The sequence below is a fragment of the Oxyura jamaicensis genome, chromosome 4 (genome assembly GCF_011077185.1).
Source record: "Oxyura jamaicensis isolate SHBP4307 breed ruddy duck chromosome 4, BPBGC_Ojam_1.0, whole genome shotgun sequence".
In the NCBI taxonomy this organism is placed as follows: domain Eukaryota; kingdom Metazoa; phylum Chordata; class Aves; order Anseriformes; family Anatidae; genus Oxyura; species Oxyura jamaicensis.
This window is the reverse complement of record NC_048896.1, coordinates 66,098,517-66,115,069: the sequence shown is the minus strand read 5'-3', so window position 1 is coordinate 66,115,069 and position 16,553 is coordinate 66,098,517. Positions and strand designations below refer to the sequence as shown.

At 40.9% G+C, this 16,553-nt stretch overlaps 1 long non-coding RNA gene across 12 annotated transcripts in view; it reads left to right on the top strand.

Moving 5' to 3' along the window:
* The window catches only part of LOC118165746, a 48,482-nt gene extending 37,281 nt beyond the window's left edge, over window positions 1-11,201 (top strand). For 4 of the 12 annotated variants that reach the window (XR_004750214.1, XR_004750206.1, XR_004750209.1 and 1 more), the window contains 3 exons: window positions 1,828-1,990; window positions 3,053-3,092; window positions 4,827-5,867. This is a non-coding gene — a long non-coding RNA (uncharacterized LOC118165746). Of the gene's footprint in view, window positions 1-1,827; window positions 1,991-2,607; window positions 2,782-3,052; window positions 3,093-3,900; window positions 4,451-4,826; window positions 5,868-6,835; window positions 7,477-9,868; window positions 10,139-10,772 lie in introns of those variants that run through there. The other 8 variants (XR_004750215.1, XR_004750216.1, XR_004750218.1 and 5 more) reach the window with 8 other exon arrangements.
* The last annotated feature ends 5,352 nt before the right edge of the window (window positions 11,202-16,553 follow it).

Below are 16,553 nucleotides of genomic sequence, written 5' to 3'. Positions count from 1 at the left end.
TATGGAGAGGTGCTCAGAGAGATTTGTTTTTGTGATATGTCTTGTCCTGGAGACCACGATAAAGTTTTTCTTGTTCTTGGGAGCTGTTGCCTTTCTCCCTCACTATCTTACTTGGGAAATTAGTGAAGCTACAGTTGGGTACAGCTCAGGAGAAGAACAGAAGAACATGGTTTGTTGCTGCTGAATAAGGGGAGACTTGTGGAAATCAAAAAGCAACAGATTGTTTAGAGGAAGACGTACTGTGCACTTTAATACCACTAAATTTAAGCCCATTGTTACAGTCTGTAACAGAAAAAAAGGCTTCAGCCAGAAAGTAGGTTTTTAGCTGTGGATACGTAGCATAGCTACAGTTAAGTCATAGTGTCTCTCTGTGGTATCGCCATATTGACCAGTTCTGCAGTCAGTAATAGTCTTTTTTTTTTCTTTTTTTTTTTTTTTTCGGGGTGTAAGCTGTTCACTACTCACTGGGGTTAAGGAATGCTTTCCATATGGGACAGGTTTCCATCATATACTTGTGCCACCTGCAGCCTGTTGTTTCTGGGTACGATGGTTGGCAGGACAGGGGGGATGGAAGGACCTTTGCTCAGCGCCAGCTTGCCACTTCCTTACAGCATGGGCCATCAGGTTAAACATAAATTAAACTTCTTACAGAGACTCTGAGTTGCACCAAAAATGAGACTTGCCAGGTAATTTGGGGTTAGTTGCATTTCCATTACTGCCTTTGTGGATCCTAGTTCTGGGAATGCTCGCCAGATATGAATGGGGCACACTCTTTAGTATTCTCTGGAGTGCTTTGCCAGTGCTTTCTCTGGACCAGTGTTGGAAATCACCTGAGAACAGAAATGAACAGGAATGCATGCCACTGCCACAAGTGTATGAGGGTGAATGAATGAATGAATATGTATAAAATGCTTCTCAATCTTCAGACAGAATCTGCTTCATAAATCATGGGAATTGTTTAAAAACCCTGAGCAGATGCCTAACGCACTGCTAGTATGCTAGGGGTTAACTGGGACATCACCCCCTGGTCCCACTAATTGGGCTTATTTGCTATGGTGTGGCTTCCAACACCATTTCGGAAACTCAAGGATGTGAAAAAGATGGAGCGAAACCAATACAAAGTGGGCTTAAAGTGACTGCTCTACTAAATGTCAACTGCACAACTAAATATAACCCCGAAAGTAGAATTTATGCTTTGCACTCCTTCGCTTTTTTATTGTGGTGAGAAAAAAGCCAGGAACTCAACGGGCTGTAACTTTAATAGGTCATTCCAGCCAGTGCTTACCTTTACAAAATCCTGATAATACAGAGAAGACAATACAGTGATCAAAAGCAGTGATGAGATTTTTTAGCAGCATTAACCGTCATGACCTAGCAAAATGAAAGAAAATGGTTTAACAGAACTGTCAGATCCAATATAGCTAATAAAGGCATGGATAAATGTTTATTACATACCGGAGACAGATCATTTCTGTACAGAAATTGAGGATGACCTTTACTGATAACTCTTATCTGCCTGATATCCTGAATAAGAAAAAGAGAGGGGGAGAGAGGGCTGCACTATTGCTGATATTTATGAAAGGTGGAGAAAAATTACAATTTGCAGATGATTGTTTTTAGACAAGAGCTCTCAGAAAAATAAAGATATGGAGCTGTTCATTCTGCACAAGAGATCCAGACTCTGACTTGCCTGTGTCAAATGTAATGAGTGTGTCCAACTCGGATATTTTTTGATAGACTTAATTTTCATACAGTTAGGTGTATTTGTGTGTGTCTGTGTTTGGGGGAGTAATGTTTGCATTTACACTGATTTTTCTCTCTGTGTAGGATGTTCCCAAGCTATGTGAGTAATGCTACTGAGAGTCATCTTCCTGCCAGCCAGATTTCTAGGTTCATCACCCATAGTTGAAAGTAGATTTCCAAGAAAAGTCAGCTTCCAAAAGCTTTCTTCAAGACTCAGTGGCCAGACTTGTGGAAGAAAACTGGAAATGTAAGCCATTTATTTTGGACAGTAAATGTGAGGTAAGCTTCTTGAGGAAATCCGGCCAGTTATATATGAAGCAGCACGTTAGTATTTGGAACATAGGTAATGCCAGTGCTGAACGTGCCAAATAAGGCTGCAGTAGTCCCACTCTGCCTGACAGCCGCGTAGATGTGGGGCAGACAACTCACCAGGCTGACTTAGGCTCCAGGAATCTGGTAGGCTAGTAGAGTTCTGTGGGCAGGGAAATCAGAGGGCAAGTCAATCTTGGGCTTTATTTTTCCCCACTCACTCTAGGGTTCAAATGCTGGAGACCTGACTTTCTTGGTGTTCTCAGTATGATGCAGCTGTGGGGGCTCACCTCTTCTGTAAGCCAGAAGGTGGGCGCACAGGAAAATCACAAGCTACCTGTCAAAAAACTCTCTGAAATGAGTTGTAAGGGTAATCAGAATCAGGCCTGCTACATGCACTTAATCATAAATAATAGCTGTCTCGGTAATGGTTGCAATTAGTTATAAACTTCAATCATTTCTAACGTTTGCATGTTGGCCAATTATGCTGCAGAAATTATCAAGTAACCCATAGCACATTAGCTTTTTGTAATGCCATTGTTTGGATCTGCTCAGGTCACCAGATCCTCGCCAGGATGAATTAGCATAGCTCTCTGAGGTACAATGGTGCTATGCTGATTTACATCGACTGAAAAGCTGTCCCTTTGTCCGCTGGAGTTGTAGCGGGAGCAAGTTTAAATCACAGCTTTGCAGTAGGGACTACTATGACCCAGACTTACAGAAACAATGGTATGCGTGTTTTCTCTCTCTCGGCTGTGCAGATGACATATTAGATGCCAACAGTAATGCTAAGGTCTGGTGGTAGTTCAACAATAAGCTGAAATCATACTTTAATGGTGCAATTTGAAGCAGGGAAGAGAAACACATAATTAATAGGCTCATCTGACTTCTGCAAAATAGAAGCCTATCAGATAAGTGAATTACTTAAACATGCTGATGAGCAGCCTAAAACTTTGTCATGCACTTGCTTGTTAAAATGCCTTTTGTTTTCATTTTACAGGACTGCAGAGGTGTACTGGGTTGCTGTTTTCTGATGGCAGGTATGTTTCCTTTACTAATGAAGACTCGCTTTGTTGTAAGCCCCAGCAAAGCAGAGCAATACAATTTGTTGCTGTTGTTAGTATCACCCTTTGATCATGTTTGTCTGTTCAAAGTAGCTTGTATGTCAAAAAGTAACTTGTATTTCAAGCTATTTACCTTCATTTCTTTAGAGAAGAGTGGACTTTTTTCTTCATGTGAACTTTAGTTTGTCAAGTTATATAGAAATAATAATCTTGAATCCTAAAAGGCATTTCCTTGTCAGTTACTTGAAAATCTGTGGCAGCTCAAGTGCCTGAAGCTTCCAGACCAGGCCCTCAGACACTGTGCATTATTTTGAGTGAGAGCAGCACTCTAAACACTCCTTTTGATGAGCTCTCAAACTCTGTATTTAATCATCGGAAGCCATCCTAACTACCTGTCTCTCTGACAGTAAAATAAGTCAGCAGTCTCACAACTTCTGCATTGTGCATGGATTTAGAGCCTGTAATTTCTAGATCTCATAGCTGGTTCTGGGCTGTGTGGTTTCAAAGTGAATTATTTCAAAGCAAAAATCTCAGTGAAATTAGTTGCAGTTTTAAAACAGAATATTTTGTCAAAATCAAATTTATTTCAATGACGGACAATCACCCTAATGGCTGAGAAGAATGCAAAGATTAAATGAGGTATGAATAGCTGTAAGATGGTACAATTACCACCTCAGAAACAATATATTTGTAAAGTTAATTCCTCTTGAACATGAACAATCTCCTTACACTTGACCCCTCTCTATTGCCTCTTCCATGCTTGAACTCTCCTTGAACTTTGAAGATCCATCTTGAGAGTATGATATGGCCATCTCTTTTGCATCTGGTTATTTTAGCTCCAATTTGCAGCCCTAAAACGGCAATTATGGTGATATATTGCTCAAGTCACCCAACATGGATTAGTATCGGGATCAGCGCGTTTATGCACAGGAGTAGTGAATGGAGACTACAGCTATGATTTTAAATGACTTGATTAATTCTGAAACAACACTTCAGAGTCCATTACGTCCAGCAGGTGTTGGGGTTCAGACTGCCTTCCCTTAAGCAGCACAAGCATGTCATATTTATTGCCTTTTTCTTTTTTTTTTTTTTTTCCCTCTTTAGCATTCCTTATGTTTTCCTCCCCTTCGCCCCTTCTTTCAGGAAATGTCCAGTAGCTTTGGAGACAACTCAGACAATACTCCCTTTTTATAAATCACAGGGCGAATTCAGAGCCAAACTGTAACAAGTTCCTTTACAACATTTGCTGGCAACACAGTGTGATCAATAACAGGGTAAAGATCGTAACTTGTTGAACAGCAGGGCTGGTTTCTTTTGCTCAGGATCAATTAAATAATATATAGCATATATATATATTACATAATATATAGCATATATAAAAGCACATATAATATGCTGAGTCCAAAAAGTGATCAAAATGCTGGAACCACTCTCTAGCCTTCACTCTCTGTGTTCTCAGGTGTTGCTACTTTTATGGGTAGCCAGACTGATCTAAGGGAAGTGAGAGCTTGTCTGATGTGTTTATATGTAGGAGGTTAGGCTTTCACCTGCTATATGCTGCTGTGGTTCCCACCTGAAAAATGTTGCTGTCCGTAAAAGAAAGATGATAAGAAAGATTTAATGAGGTGGTTTCATGTGCTTTTGATCTTAGAGGGCTATTTGAGACCACGAATATCAGCATCTGTGTTATCTTTTTTGAGTTTACGTCAGGCAGATGAGAGGCAGGTTAAATGCAAAGGTATTACTGCTGAGGACACTGAGTGCCAAGACCGGACTCTTCATCACCCCACCCCCTGTCCTGTGGTCAGTACTTCAGCATGGGAGAAAAGGACAGCAAAGCAGAGAAGGCATCTGAACGTGAAGGATAGATGGATTTGGATAAACCAGGACAAATCATGATGAAAACTGTTCTACTACATCACAGATTGTAGGGGCCTTCTGTAAAGATCAGGTGTCACATGGCTTTATTTTGCACCTGTTGCCTTTATGTAAGTCTTGGTGGCCTGATGCCGGTGCTCTCTGGGCCTTGTTTCTGCTAGAATTCCTGTTCCAGTTGGCTGCAGTTCTGGCCACGCAGGGCCACAGGCAAGGGAGGCACTACAAATATAAAATAAGGCACTGTTCTGTGAAGTGCCACTGAAATGACTGCTTGATGAGTGAGGTACTCCTTCCCATGAATAAGGGGACAAAAGTTTGGAGCTAATGAGAAGTGCAGCATTTGAGTGTTTGTTTTGAAGACAGTAGCTCATTCTTCAGGCTGTGGTACAGAGGCAAGGGAAACTGTGTTTGGGGTCAGGAGTTTCCCAAAGGGAGCTGCTTCTGTTTGCACTGAGTATGTAACTCCCCTTAGAGGTGATGCTACATGAGTCTGCTCTGAAGTCTCCTGAAACCAGCGGGAGCCCATCTGCACACATGGAATACTTCTTAATAGGACAAGCACAACTTCTGTGAATGAGTTGTCAAGAAAGCATGTGGTATAGCTAAGAAATGCAGAGGATTCCTTTTAGTTGTTTGGTGGTGGTTTGGGGTTTCATTCCTATGAGAAAAAATCCAGTGAAAGGCTTGTCTTTCCCTTGATGCTTCATCAGATTTTTATTTCCTTTTTAGAGTAGATGGCAAACATCCTAGGCTGTTCTTCTGTGGAAATGGTGCATTTCCTATGAAAAGTTCATCTGCAGTGAGAAAGAAAGCAGCTTTAAAAGCTTCTGTTCATCCAAATGAAGCAGTCTTGAACTAATGTGCTGCTGAAAAGTAACTGATTTCTACCTGTTTGTTTCGTCTGTACTACAAAGTCTTGCACATTACACAGAAGACATCGCTAGCAGCCCAGCCCTTTTGTCTGTCTGAGACTGGTCATTTCTGTTATCTTTAGAGCCTAAATCTATAAGGCATCAGCAGCAGAGCTTTCAAATAGTGTAAAGGCTCTCTAGTCTGAGGGCTGTTTGAATATAAATGTGTTTTCTTTTTCTTTCTTTTTTTTTTTTTTTTAATTCCTTGGCATAATTTTTGAATGGCAAGATTGTAAAAGGAAACCCACACTTTGTATTGAAGCACATGCCATATATTTTGATTTAAAAAATAAATACAAATTATAGTGCCTTTCTGTCCTCTTTACCAGATGCCTTGTTTGGGAAAGCCATGGCCCTAAATCTTTGCGTTTGTTTGAACCTTTTCTTTGGGTGAACACTATATTTTTTGCTCTAGAGCAATGTGGGTATTTATTTCCATTTGAGTGAAAACTGAAATCCAAATGTGCCTAAACACAAAATGCTTGGATGACTTAATAGCGATGCAATAATCAATGCAATATTATTAATGTATTTCAAACTACTTCACCTTTTGCTATCTTAAATTGTTCCCCTTTTTGGTAGGGTCAACCTCTGTTTTCAATATTCTTCTTCATCCATGGGTTAGCAGTGCTGTTCTTGTGGAGATAGCACTGGACTGAGATCCAGGAAATCTGAGTTTACTATCTGTTCCTGAAGCCTCCACTGGTTCACTTTGGTTCACTTAACTTCTCTGTGATTGCATCTTTTGGCTTTAGACATTAAAATCAGGAGAGAAAATAGTTTTTGCCCTACAGCCAGTGCTGTGTCCCTGTCCAAATTTTTTCTCTTAAAAAAAAAAAAAAAAATCCTGTTTATTTTTCCCCCCATTTAAAATGCACTGAATCATGTCAAAGCCTCCAGGTGCCTCAGCATCTTTTGGATTCTTCTCAGAGCTCGCGCTGATGTTTTCTGGTGACAAGGGGCCCAGAACTGAATCCTAATTGAGAGGTTTGCCTTTGGGGGTGCTTTACAGCCCTCAGGAGAAGCTCAGCAAACTGGAGCCTTGGTGTTTCCTACCTGTGGCATTGAGAAGTTGACTGAAGGGCTTGAAGCCATGTCAGTGGAAGATCTGCAGATGGAGGGCAGTGAGTGGCCTGCAGTATGAATGTGTACGATCGGCACAGAGAGCTAAATGTGTGTGCTCTCGGCAGTAGGCAGCTGGGGTGCAGGGCTCAGTCTGCTCCTGTGCTTTTACCTCCCTCTTGAGTACCCTGCAAGCTTCTGTTCAGCCACCGCTCAGGCTGGCAGCTTGAGTAAGTGACAGCTCCTGCCAGTAAAAACAGCAGATAAAATCTCTCAAAAGCCCCATGCCCTCTAAAGCAGGGATTTCTTCTGAGCAGCGCTGCCTCGGCTGTGTAATGTGTGGTATGACTTGCAAGCAGATGGCAATAATATACCCAGAAAACAAACCTGTGGTACAGAGGTGTGGCAACCAGTGGCATGGGCGATGACTGACAGCGGTCTCTGTCTGACGCCTGCTCCATTTGGGGGAAACCATTCTTTTTGAAGCTGTTCCTGACCTCGGGCGTGTTTCTGTGGCCAACTGCAAGCATCCAGTGCAGCATCCAAATATTATTTTATTTATATCCCCAATCCCATTTCTCAGCACTGTCAATTTTTTCCCTTGCAGAGAAGCAAAAAGACAGTTAAAGGGACTTTTGGTGACATCCCCCCTGTTTAATGAAGCTTGGAGTTATGGGCAAGTGACTCGAACTGCCGTTATTATCTGCATGAGTGACTGAAGGCCGAGGGTCTAGCAGTGTGCAAAGAGCTCCACCGCAAATGTGCACATTGATCATTCCTAATCAGACCAACCAGGTCAGGGGTGCCGGAGAGATGGAGAGCTCTGAAAAAGCTGACAAATGAAGCAGTGGAGCTTGGGGGTTAATGTAATATTCAAACAGAATGAGGTATTCATTTTCTTATAAGCTTGTCACTTTTCCCTTCCTCTGACATTTTGCCAGAGACTAGCATGAAGAGGCAGGGAGAGTGTGAGAGTGTGTGAGAGAGAAATGTCCTGGGGGGGAAGGGGAGAAAGGCAAATCCTAAAAGGGTGAGGAAATGCAGTGTTTCTACATCCTTCTCTCTTTTTTGAGTGTTTCGCACATTTTCTTCTGTAGTAGAACTTTTTTTTTTTTTTTTTTTTTTTAATAAAAATAAAGTCCTAAACACTATCTTCTTTACATTTCTGCAGCCAAGATGGTTTTGATATTTTGCAAAACAACCTGCTCAGTCTGGATTGTCTTAAAAATGGGCTGGACTGTGGTGTGTATCAAGTCAGAAATGCATTCTTCTCAAGGGAGACAACTGTTTAGCATCCTAAGAGGTGAAGAGCTGTGTGGTATTTATTTATTTTTTCTCCAGAACCACTGCTCAGAAGTCTGTGAGTAAAACAATACACCCAGAAGTATCCTCACTACCTTACCTGGTCTTCTGATGACTTTCTGGGTTGTTAATAATACATGCTAGATAGAGGAGTTTTCTGTCCCTGCCAGAAATTCACTGTAGATTCCCGGGCACTGCATGCTCCAGCATGAAGTTACAAGCTGGGCCTTGTAACCCACGTGAGGGTTGTAATTAACTGACATAACCAGGGCTGCTCAGCTCCGGTTTAATAGGGACAAATCAGAGCACAACAGGTTTGGAGGTTTATTCCAGTCATCCCTGCAGGGCTGAAGGACTTCAGATGTCCCTGTTCTCGGCTCTGGACTTGAATCAGATGAGTATTTGGGTTAGGGCACAGCTGAGGCTTTCGTATTACCTGAGTACAGGAGGCACCTTATGCTTCAGGGAACTCTTAGCAAAGGGATGCCTGGAATTAATGACTGGAGAGATTTATTTGGCACTCTGCATGTTAGGAGGACTTAATGCTCTAAAGAATAAGAGAGGCTTGAGAAATTACGGGTCAAAGCTCTGGTAAGATCTTTGCCGATTGAATAACTATTCCAGCATTGCAATGCCATATACAGTGCTGAGGCCAGCTGTTGTGAGGGAAAGCTGCCACGGGAAGACCTAGAATGCCCAAGAACTGAAGATTCTGTGCAATGCAGCAGAGCTCCAGGGGTTGAGATCTAGCGAGGATCCAGCTCTGGCCCTGGATAAATCCACTCATTCTTTCTCTATTTAGCTGTTGATCAGAAAATCATTCTTAAAAATCATTCCTTTTTTTTTTTTTTCATGGAGCTTCTTTCCCATCAAAAATGTTTGAGTTCTTCTGTTTTATCAGAAGCATTTTTTTTCCAGCTAGCAATTACTGTAGAATTTAAAATTAATTGATTTGGTTGTTCCATCCTAGGTGTTAACGTAAGTGTGACTCTGCCTAGTGAGACTCTACAGCTCTTGACCAGGAGATTTCATAAGCATGGCAAGAGGAAACACTGGCACTATAGGACATATACATTTCTTGGCTTTAGGCTGGTCTTTGTACTAGTTTTGTTATGAGGTTGGAGGGGGAATTGGTAAGTGAGAGGAAGAGGAGGAAAGGAAGCATATTGCTACCTGTCTCATACCTTTGGACTGAATTACGGTTACAGTTCAAAAATAATGAAAGCATCCTATTAACTTCTTGAGACATTAAACTGCAGTCTAACTGCACGGCTCAAAATATCAGATCTGACAGGAACATGTAATAGCAACTGCAACAACATATAACGAAAAAATCTATTTTTTTTCCCCCAAGTACTGCTAAAAGCACAGAAGATGAAAGGAAGGCCTATGGGGTAGTCAGTAGGCTTGCTCATGGAAGATGTGAATTCATCTCTCATTTCCCACCCGGGTGGTATGAGACCTGGGATAAGCAGCTGATTCTCCCCCCTCTTCCCCCTTTGTTTCTCATATCCTTTCAAGATGTTCCTTTTTCTCATGTCTGTTTTGACTATCAGTTCTTCAAGGCTGGCGTGATTTCTTATTACATTCCTTTTACAGAGGGGCTGTATTCCAGCAAGAGCCTGTCCTGCAGTACAGAAGAATAATTCTGAATATTTCTTAATGCCTACAACCAGAATTCTTTAATCTTCCTCCTTTAACCAGTACTGCAGTCTACTAGCTGCCTGTGATGTTGAGAAGCTGGCAGCATTTTCCTAAGACCATCTCTGTCTCCTCATCAAGCTTCTGTCTCAGAGATTCATGTGAAACATTTCAGTTTATTCAGCCTTTAATCAGATGTCTGACCTATTCAGAACAGTGTTCAGCTTATGACCTCTTAGTAATAAACAAGTTTTAAACCAGCTGCCACATCAGAGTTTTTTTTCCAGGAAATAAATATGAGACAGCAAGGAAAGCTAATCACTCCAAATACTGCCCTTTTTGCCAGGTCACTCTCTCTTATTCCCTGAAAGAATTAATTTACATTTTTGGAAAAGCATGACTGTCCCACTGCAAAGAAATGCTACAATTTTCTTTACCATGGGGAGAGCTGCTGTTTGATGGGGGAGTGAAGTACGCTTAATAAGGAAAAAAGTTAGTAGTGAATTCTCCTGAAATTACCATCACCCAAGACACTTTCTTCTGCTAGAGTTATACATGAATGAAAAGGTGAATGCAGACACCACACTCATATAGGCCTCCTTTGGATGTCTGTTATTTAGGAATTTGTCGGTTATTGTGAGAGACAAAGAGAGTGTTTAGAGAACTCTGTAAGATGTTGCTAAAGCTGTAGGCCCTGATTCTCAAAAATATGTTGTGTGCAACTTGTGGGGGGGAGCTCAGTACCTTTGAGCTGGATCCTGATGTTGAAATTACTTAAGTGACTTTTTTTTTTTAAAAAAAAAAAAAAGCAGTAGAACTGGAAAGTAAAGAAAATCATTATTATTTTTTCTCTTTTTTAAAGCGATAGCTGTCATCCTGACCAAACTACTGTCAACTTTGGAACACTTCTTTTTTGGCATCTTCAATAGCAGATGAGGAAGCTCAAATGGGGAAGTGAATGGATTCCCTTCACTGTAAGGGTGGTCGCTTCAATAGTAGGTAGGACAGAAGATGCTGAGCATAATGTTCCTTTTTCAGGCTATGGTCTCTACATCTTACTAATAACTCCTTTTAATGTTACTAAATGTACATGCCTGCATTTTCCTTGTTAGGCATTCTCCTTGAGTAACGATGTGCCAGAATAGTATACTTGTGTGCCAGCTTGGTGCGAAGTGTTATAAAAATTGGCAATTAGGGCACCAGTTCACTGGTGTTTTAATGGAGGCACTTTCCTGAAGTGTTCTCTACTCCCTCATTTGTCCACCTGCTTAATGCCTGCACTGCCTTGGCGTGGCAGGTGCAGAAACAATGGAAATGAACAGAGGTGAATATCCCAAATTCTGTTACATCCTGCTGTTGGCATCACTGTGAAGTTAAGGACTGCAGTTATTGCAGGGGAAACATCAAATATTGACAAGACTTGGTCTCTGTACTAAGTAGTACCAGCCCCAAAGCTTCACTGTTTGCTGATAATGTTGATTTTTCAAACCACGTTGCTTATGGTTCTGTTCCCTGATGTTTCTGAGAGAAGCGTTGAAATTTGTTTAGATCAGAGGTGCAATCACAAATGTTGCCAAACAAGTAATGTGATTATTCTCAGATAGCCATAGCTTCAATGATGCATGGACCTTTTCTGCTGGGGGGGCTTAAAACAGATAAACATGACAGGCAATAAGAGTGCCTGTTTGGTTTTCTCTCTAGTCCCTCTGGATTGTAAGATGTTCCAAGGTGATTTGGTAATAGTTGAACTTGGCCCTTTCCTCTGGCTGCTTGTGTGATGTTGAAGAAGTCACAGCAGTGGAAAAATGGTTTTCAATTAGTACGTTTAGTCTTCCTTTGTAGAGGAAGCTATAGAAGTTGGGGTTCTTCTTCTAACTTCTGGTCAGTAAGTTGTAGGACAGGCTGAAAACATGCAGAGGGAAGGTGGGGGTTGTATGTTGTCCTCTTGGAAGAGACAATTGGCCGGGGCAGAAAACACAACTTTGGGCAAATTATCCGTGCTCCAGCATTACTTGCCCTTTATTCAGACAGCGATTTTCTGTGCTAGGAGTTTACAATATTCCTGCTGTGCTCAGCAGACTTGAGCCTCTCCAGATACTCCAGCATGACAAGTTATTTTAAATAAAACTTTTTTTTTTTTTTTAACTCCTCTTTGTGTAGTTTCTGGGTATCCTGAACACCTGAGACTTTATTTGGCTTATGGTCAAAATAAAGATTAAAATAATTGTTTCAGACTTCATTGGATGTAAGAAAATGTTGCCTGTGGTTTCACCTAACTGGACTTTGATGGAGAATATAAAAGGGGGAAAAAAAAGTCTCAATCTAGTAATTTTCCCTCTTTCCCACTAGATGGTCAATTGCATTATGTCCAAGAACCTTCTTCTGTCTTGATACCTGGGAGGCTCTTAGTGACACGAATGTCTCAATCTGCCAAAGCCCAGATGCAAAAGCTAGACACAAAGCACACTATCCAGGCAGGAAACTTTCAGGCAATACCCTGCTGGGTCATAAATAATTTTTTCCATCACTTGAATTTCATCATCTCTTATTCCCAAAAGAAATAATATTCAACAGTAAAAGCAAGGGACAAGATATCTATTAGCAGGTCAGAAACGATAACGAACAACATCACTTGAAACTGCTTGAGACAGGAGAGTAGTATATAGCAATGTTTTCTTGTTTGCTCAGTTTCCATATGTTTTGTTTTGTGTTTCCTTTAAATGGCTTGGCACAGATTCATCTTTCATATGAAATATTTATTATTGTCTTATTTACATTAATTTTGAATGCTTCATCAGAAATCTGATCTTTCTCTAGTTTATATGCTTGCTTCCCAATAAACCAATTAAAACCCAGCTGCTATGCAGAGAAAGTGAGCGTGAGTAAGATCCTCTTTCCAAGGACTGTTCTTTTATAGATAATAGCTCTATTTGCCTGGCAAGAATTTAATTACTCTGAAGATGACAAACATCTGATATTTCACTTGGAGATGGAAAAATCTAAGGATTCTTAAAGTGGTTCAGGGAAATACTTTTAAGGAAAGTTATAGCTCTGTTTGCTCTCCACCTGCTATTCTTATGTTCAGAACCTAATACTTCTTTGTCTTTCATTGTATTGTCTGAACCCTTTCAGATTTGTCTTTACAACAGGTACCATTTGTATTTTCACAGAGGTTCAATTAAGTTCTCTGTTCAAGCTCATCTTGGAGGCCTATGTGCTGAGAGATTAGGTCTGATTTGCAGTCCCTTTCTGCCTGTGGCCAGATTTTAACAGAAATGTAAGTGCCTCAAGATGTAGCTTGGATGCTCATGAGATTGCTGGAAGTAACAATGCCACTGATTCTCACAACTTAGGTGTTTTGCCTTAGAACTGCCTTTTCATAGTTTTTAGTCAAGGAATACAGTGATTTGGCCAAAAGCTATGGATTCTGCTATCTTTCTCTGTAGCTTTGCAGTCTCTTGTACCCTCTAGCAATCAGATCGCTGTCCTATCAGTGGATAGTCTTCTCCAGGAACTCCAGTCAACCTTGAGTGACTCAGGACATATTTTGTCTGCATTTGCTCTTACTTGCCCTTATCCTTGGAAGCTAAGTGCAAAGACTGTCTATGGGAACTGCAAATAAATGAGAGTTCTCTGTAAATTTCAAGTTGGGGAGAAAAAAGAACTTAATGCTGAGAATGGTCCTTACCGCTCTCTCAGATAAACACTGAGCTCTTCTGAAGGCACTGAAGCAAATTACAGGAGAAACTGGTGTGAGCAAGCAAGGAGCTGGGCCTGCTGAATGGCCATGTGTGGTTATGACAAAATGGTACTAGGGAGCCAGCTTGCTGCTACTTGCAGACTGCTGCAGAATTTTTGCAGTCAGGCAGAGAACAGGATTGGGGGGCTGGGTAAAATATGATATCGTTAAATAAAAACCAATAGTCTGAATAGAAAGAAAAAGCTGTAATTAACCATGGTAGGAGGTCCCCCAAAATTCTGTATTGAATAATCTTTTTCTCCAAGTAATTCTTGCCCCAGTGGACAGAGTTAGGAACTGCTCCTTAGCAGTCAGGATCATCCTCGTGTGTAGCTGCCAAACAGAAGGACTCAGATCACAACAGCCCATGAGGCTGGTCTGTGTTTCTTCTATCTCCTACTTAAGTTGAGCATTGTTCTGCAGATTCAGGCTTTCCTGGATGTCATTGCAACTGTTGTAGTGATGACAAACAGGAGTCTTTTTCTAACAGACCTGACAGTAAACACCACCAGGAGAACAGGCTCCTGAACATCACAATGTTCAGTGTAGCGCAATTCATGCTGAGCTAGGATGCCTTGGTACCAGCTTTGTATTTCTGTTTCAGGCTCTTTTCATGGAAGAGATACTTGCATGGAAAAGCCTGTGGGGTGAACATGGTTGGTTGTATCCTGCTAGCAATCTTTGTTTCTAGCTTTTTGTCTTCTGAGGAAACATGCTGTCAGAGAAGCCTAAAGCAACCATGCAAGTTCAACAAGGAAGATGTCTCTTACTTGAGCTGTGTGTGAGTGTGTTAGCTGCAAGTTATTCTGGTCTTTTATTAACCAAAGGGGAGTTGCTGAGGATTTAGAAAGCTCAGCTAAGAATCCTGTCAGTCAGGGCACATCAAATAAGCATCATGCCAATGAAAAGACGTTTTGGGTATGCTTAGGACCAAATAGTGCTCTCAGCAAAGGCAGCAGCAGTTCTGCTGCTCAGTTCAGTGCTACTCCAGGCTTTACCCATCTCATTCCACTGTACTTCAATAAAAATTTAAATAAGGCTTATAGCCAGACTGTTAATTAGCAAAGAGAAAGTGAGCTGAGTGGTCTCCTCCATGCCTTTTTATGTTAATACAATTGTACATCTTGTAAGTGCCTATTTAAACAGCCCAGTTTTGCTGTAGGGCACAGTCAGAAGCTCCTAGGGCAGTGGTTTTCAAACTGAGCTCTGCATTCCACCGAGATGACTGCATGCCTTACATCTTTGGGATCTGTGGAACTTGTTTCATTACTATAGTTAGTATTATTTTTCATGGGTCTGAAGAAAGGCAGAGACCTTTATAGAGCACATCCTACTGACTTTCAGGTGGGTTACATTTACAAGTTTTGTGAGTGCTTTTGAAATGTCTTCTGTAAAGAATCTTGTATTTAATTACATAGAACAAGTGCTTAGCTCCATAGAGACCTCCTCACCTGAGCAGTATCTTCAGGACCACATAAAACACACGATTCAGCTTAAGTCAAGAAAACCACAGGACTTAAAGGTTTTAATGATTTTCCAAAAATTGCTCTGAGTATCTGTTTAATAGTACTGTTACATAACAAAGTTGTCATTCAGGCTAAATACTGCTCTATGTTAAATTGACATCCTGATTATTTTTTTCCCTCATATTTGGCAAGGATTAGGCTGTGGTAATTTGAATGTCTTTACTGCACAGATGAAACTACATCATATTGTCTTAGCGCTCAAGTCTTGATCCTAATCCTCCTGTTTTAATAGATAGAATTCATGATCCTACTTCTGTCACTCTGGAAAAATACTAGGTAATTTTCAGGGGGAAAAAACTAACAATTTCATATTGAAATTTAACTTATCTCCAAACTTCTTATTTAGAATTTACTATGAAGAACCAAAAGTATATGGGAATTTAGAAAAAAAAAAAAAAAAAACTATCAGATAGTAGTTTATTTTTTATCAAGTGTTTAAAGGTTACTGTTGAGTATTTTGAATTAAATTCCTTGTGCAGTGTTAAATGTTGAAGAATGTTTCCACAAGAGTTTTTTTAACCTCAATTATTACCATATCCTTTTACAGTTCAGAATATATAAATCAGATAGTAATGTTATTTGCATACCCAGTTAGCAAGCTTAAAACCAAAAGTGCATACCATTTTGGTCCATTTTAGAGAAGGGGGTCAGAACTAGAAATCTTTAAAGGAATTAAGATGTTTCTCCTTATAAAAAAACTCATCAGAGGATTCAGTGTTTTCTTATGCTTCTCTTCCCCTTGATTCCACGTATCAGCCATCCACTACTCCCTTCCTACACACACACTCTTCTGTCTCTGTGTTTTCCATCAAACCTGGAAATGCCTCCTGCCTGCCAGAAAGACAAGATGGCTCAGTCGCCCTGCAGTCAATCAGACAGCTTGGCTTGCATGGGAGAGCCTGGCCAGCCGAGTCAAATTTTGACCTCTTTCATCTGCTCATCTGAAAAGTTTTGGATCCACACAAACTCTTGATAGCACGCTGCTCCAGTATGCCAGGGCCCCCAGAACAGCTCCAGCCTGTCCAGGCCGGGAAATTGGTGCTGCAGTCACATTTTAACCCCACGGTACCCAGCATGAAAAGCCTGCTCTTTGCTGGTTTGAAAAAATATCTTTATTTGGTGAAGCTGGGCACACTGCTGTCAGCCTGATTTATTCTCATAAACCTTTTTGAATGGACTTTTTAATGCAAGCAGCTACTGCATTTTTGTCTCGTTACATTTTTTCCCTTCCCACCTGAATCATTTTTGGCTGGGGCTCCTGGCTAAGACCAGTCCTATGCCCGGGACATCCACAGCCTTTTTCAGTGGGGACAGCCAGCTGCTAAACACAAATTCACAACTGGGGCAAGACTGCCTTCTGTGTATCATTTAATTAGCT